This window comes from Diceros bicornis, chromosome 32 (genome assembly GCF_020826845.1).
Source record: "Diceros bicornis minor isolate mBicDic1 chromosome 32, mDicBic1.mat.cur, whole genome shotgun sequence".
NCBI lineage: Eukaryota > Metazoa > Chordata > Mammalia > Perissodactyla > Rhinocerotidae > Diceros > Diceros bicornis.
The window spans coordinates 10036050-10041273 of record NC_080771.1 but is presented as its reverse complement, the minus strand read 5'-3'; positions in this window follow the sequence as shown (position 1 = coordinate 10041273).

Here is a 5224-nt window from a genome sequence, read left to right as displayed (position 1 = left end):
CTTTGTGTTGACTGATTATAAAATCACCACCATATCAGAACTGCATGAACCATTTGTATTATGTGGAGAAAAACAATGTGGATATTCAATTTGTGTGCTTTCTTTTTAATCACTGAAAGGTGGATGTAAACAAATTTATATTAAGACGATGTGTTAGTTGGAGTAATGTTAGCTGCTGAAGCAGACAGACCTCAAGATTCATAATGACTCATTTACTTCTCATTTATGTAAGGATTTCTCTATAGTTACTCAGGGACCCAGATTCCTTTAATCATGTACCTGTGTCATCATCTAGGGCAGCCTTTCTCAGCCTGAGTTTTCTGGAGAAATAAGCATCAGGAAAGTGATTTGGGTGACTATTTTCACATTCATCGCATACAGTGAAGACCTTATGGCATTGGGGCTTAATTCTCTCACTTGGAACCCTATTTCTCAAAGGGTTGTTCTAGGGCCTTGCAGTTATTTATATCCAAGCTGGCGGAAAAGGAAAAGCTTTTTAAAGCTGTGGTCTGGAAATAGCACAGGATCATTTCCACTCACATTCCATTAGCGAACATGGCCGTACCTCACTGCAGGGAGGTCGGGAGATGTCATCTAGCTCTGTGCCTGCAAGGAAGGGAAAGGTGATGTTTGTGCCAACAGGCAGCAACTCCTTCCCTAAGAGTTAAAATTTTGCCTTAAGGTAGATTTCAGGACTGGTTTAACGTCTAAAACATTAGTTTTCACATCTTAATAGCATTCATAAGTAGTTGGGGGAGAGGGTCTTTCCTCTGTGGTAAATTAATTTTACTAGTTTTCTCCGTTTGGCCATTTAGGATTACCTCTTCTGTTTCTGAAATGTGAGCTTTATGGAGTCCTAATTTTTATGAGACTGTGCCCTGTAATACCTTTGTTCTTCGTTTTCAACCTATAAGCTCAAAAGACATCCACATATATTGTTTTCAGTAATCTCTGAAGTAGTAAAGTATCTTATATCTGCTTCAAAGATGAGGAAACAGAGGTGCAGGGATTCATTACTTGCCAGAGTTACAGAGCTACTGGCAAGACTCGAGACCCGCTGTTGAGTCTTGTTCTGTTTTAGCCGTAGTCTAACCTGTACCTTTAGAGATTAAAATCTCTAGTTGGTGCTGGTTTTAAATTGTATGGCACTGTTGATTTTTAGGGACCCTAATAGAATAATCTCATCAAAGGTCATTCTGTTGTTCTCCAGCCAAAAAACTTCCTTCCTACACCTAAAAATATTCATGGGCAAGGCTTGCAGGGGTTGACCTGCAGGAAGAGATCTTTAAATAGTCCTGATTTATAGGTCACAAATAGGTTATTTTCACATTAATTTGATCCTCTTGATACTACTGTCTCTGAGCTCGGAGAGGCAGAATGTTTTCTACAGGATCCCACAGCTTGTCAAATTGCGGTGTGAAGGTTTGAAACCAAGTAGTCGTGGCCCTTTCTGCTTTTCCAAGCTGTCCCAAGCAAGTCAAGATGGGATGAGATAAAGTGTTCATAAAACATTCAATCACCTTGTCTGTCCACTTAGAAGTCACCATGTTCAACTTAGGGATGAGAAAACTGGTTATCAGTTACCTCTCTCTTGTTGCCATATTTTTCTGTTCTACTAAAATCTGAATACCTTCTAGAAGCTATAGCTTAAACTCTTATTTCGTTGCTGAATTTTTAAGCTTTAAGTGAACACTCAACCTTCATTTAAAAGCTGATCTTGAGGATTCTGGTATCTGGGAGAAAGCTTTTTAGTCATTTTTTGAGCATCCTCCTTAAAAAGTCACCCTCCATCCCCAGATTCAGGTACTCAATATTTTAGAGCGAGTATGGTTTTTATTATTTCCTACCATGTCTGCCTATCCAAATACATCAAAGCTTAGCTCAAATGCTCTTTCCTCAGGAGAGCTGTCCTCTCCCATGTCTATTCCGTAACCTTCATTACATTCTATGTTTATATAAATCTTAATCCCCTATTAAGTGAGAACAAGGGCTGCGTCTTAATCAGCTTTATCCTCCCCATGGTGCTGAGCCAGTGCCTTGTGCATAGAAAAGCATCTTCTGCTCTCCACGGGACTGTCTGTCCTCAGTAAGCCTGTCAGTAGCTTCAAAAATCAAAGAACTAGAACTTTACAACTATTATGCAACCCTAGAAGTGCTTTACAAGAATGATTTTCAACATTATTATTGTTTCAGATTTTATAATTAGCAGTTATAAATCTGCCAATGCTGCGTCCTGTGATCACAGAACTAAATTGTCTCCAATTTCACTTTGAAACTAAAGTACAGTAAGACCCCCATCGCAGCCTGGTGTTGTGTGTTTTTGCCTCTTTCCCATCTGGCCCCTGCCCACACCACATGCTCTAGCTCCTGAGTCATCTTGTTATTTGTATGGTACAGAAATCTGCTTTTCCTAAAACGATGCCACATGGGCAATTCCCAAGTAGTTTCAGACTGTCTATGTGGACTGATTTTGCATCAATCAGAGAAGGAATCGTCTGTTTTTGTAGGAATGTCCAGTTTATTAGGGCTAGAGAGCCTGCCTCTGTTGCCACTCTCTCTCTCAAGGACCCTTTTAACAGGGTTTGTATTTTCTCACTCAGTTTTAGTAGTGATAAGTATATAAAGGTATTGAAGAGGTAATGCAGCCAAAACTTCTCGTTGAAGAAATACTGGTCTGGGGGAGAGAGCCCAAGCGTTGATTTTTTTCAGTACTCTGCAGGAAAGAAACCACCATATTCAGTGGAGGTTGGGAGGCAATCAATGAGCAGTAGAAAATCCAGGTTCCAAACCTAACAGCCTTTTTCTCTTCCAGGCTTCATTTTCCACATCTTTCAAATGAGGGACTAGGGCCACCCGGGTGGTGCAAGCGGTTAAGTGCATGTGCTCCACTGTGGTGGCCTGGGGTTCGCAGGTTCGGATCCCGGGCACGCACCAATGTACCGCTTGGCAGGCCATGCTGTGACAGCGTCCCATATAAAGTGGAGGAAGATGGGCATGGATGTTAGCCCAGGGCCAGTCTTCCTCAAGAAAAAAAGGGGAGGATTGGCATCAGATGTTAGCTCAGGGCTGATCTTCCTCAAGAAAAAAAGGGGAGGATTGGCATCAGATGTTAGCTCAGGGCTGATCTTCCTCAAGAAAAAAAGGGGAGGATTGGCATCAGATGTTAGCTCAGGGCTGATCTTCCTCAAGAAAAAAAGGGGAGGATTGGCATCAGATGTTAGCTCAGGGCTAGTCCTCCTCACAAATAAATAAATAAATAAAATGAAGGACTGAAGTTAGATTATTTATAGTGACCTTCCTTAAACATTTTATTTTTTCCTTCTCTTAACAGAGATGCTAATATGCTCTCAAATGTTAATTTGCATCATGGTTAACATATAAAGGGGATTTGACCTTACAGTTGTAGGAGGTGGTGAAGTCTCTGTTGTCTCTGTAAGGCTGCATTCTCTCGTCTGATGCTGGAACTTGAAGCCCAGAGGGCAGGCAGTCAGAAAGGATGTCAAGTTGGGAAGAACAAGAACAAGCTGGAACCCACAGGCACGAGCTGGAGCCCATGAAGATGTATCCAAATCTGTGTCAGTTCTTGCCTCTGACCTTGATGGTGTGGGCTTCCTGCAGAAACTGAGACCCTTGATCAGAGAAGCTGAAGGAAGATCCAGGGGAAGGTGGAGCAGCTGTAGGCCCAGATGCTGACGCACGCCATTGAGTGAGCCAGTGGATAAGCGACTGTGTGAGCTACAAATGGCTACTGCTTCATTTTGGCCCTCTATATTCTGCACAAGAATTTGTGACTCATCCTAACTGGAGACACAGGGAAGGGAATTCTGGGAAATGTGGTTCAGGCTAGCCAAGTTTATAAAGCACCACCATGGTTGTCAGAGGATGGTGGGATTCCAGTGACCTTTACTTGATATTTTTACACATTGTTTTAATTCTTCACAATGAACATGTATTACTTATATAATCTGAAAAAATATAAAGCTATTCTCTTTGGGGAAGAAAATCTTCCTTTACTAAAAGGAATTATAAGAATTGGAGGTTCACTATTAAGAAATGAGAGAAGATGCCATATATTATATAGGTGAATAGCATAGCTTTTATCTGAAAGTATAAAAAAGATGCCCATGTTTTAATTCCTCTTTTGTCACTTAATAGCTGTTGCCATTGGCTCCAGGCCCTAGAAATCAAGACGAAGAGTGAAGTAGTGAGGAAGTAGTGAGGAAAAGCAGCTTCTCAATCACTGGGTATGTTCAGTGCAGAAAGGTGACCTGCAGGTCACCCCATCTGTCACAGACTCAGAGGTGCTGCTGGAGATGATGTAACTGACAGCAACATCAGAGCCTGGCGCTCAGGGATTCTCTCTCCTCGGACACCGAAATCTTTTTTTGTACTGTATGGACTATTCTGCTGTGTTGATAGACCATAAACACACTGAGATTAAGGAGAAACTAATGTGCACATTTTAACACTTGTGTAGTATGCGAAGATTTAGACTCGGCACTCCAGAACTGGAAAAGTTGGCCTCCTAGATGTTACCTAGAGCCATGAGTCTTAAACTATTATCCAGGCTTGGCACACATGAGTTTCACCTGCCCAGCATTCTTCCCTGGGCATCCTGGGGCTATGCCCCTGACAGGGTGTTAACTAGAACCTCCCCCGCCTCCCTCCACTCATGAGAACATCAGAAAGCAAGTGCGTGAAAGTCATATTATAGGGATGACCTTCAGTCCGCCAGAACTTAAAAGGCAAGCTTTGAAAATTTAAACCAATAGTGACAACGTAGTTGTAATCCCACTTCAGCGTCACTACACTATGGTTAAAAAATTGTGGTCTCCAAAATAGTATGCATGTAAAATGGTCCATTACCATGTGGGTGTGGGAAGACAGTATTAGAACTAGTTTTAGATATTTCTTTTTATCTCATCCTTTAAAAATTAGTGTTTGTTTTATAACAATACTGAATATTAGTACATGTGTAAAATTTATAGAAAAATATCCATATAATGGGCAATTATGCTAAAACATTTTTTACTGACTGGGGTCAAAATCAAAAAATTTTTGAAACCATCAACCTAAAAGAAAGTGAAACTCATTTTCTTCATTTAAATGCAAACTTTACAAAAGGGTTAGTACTCAAAGTTTTAGGAGATAAAAGAAGAGAAAAGCCCAATGCTGTTCCTATTAATTAGTAAAACCCAAAATAAAAGCTACTGCATTAGCTTTA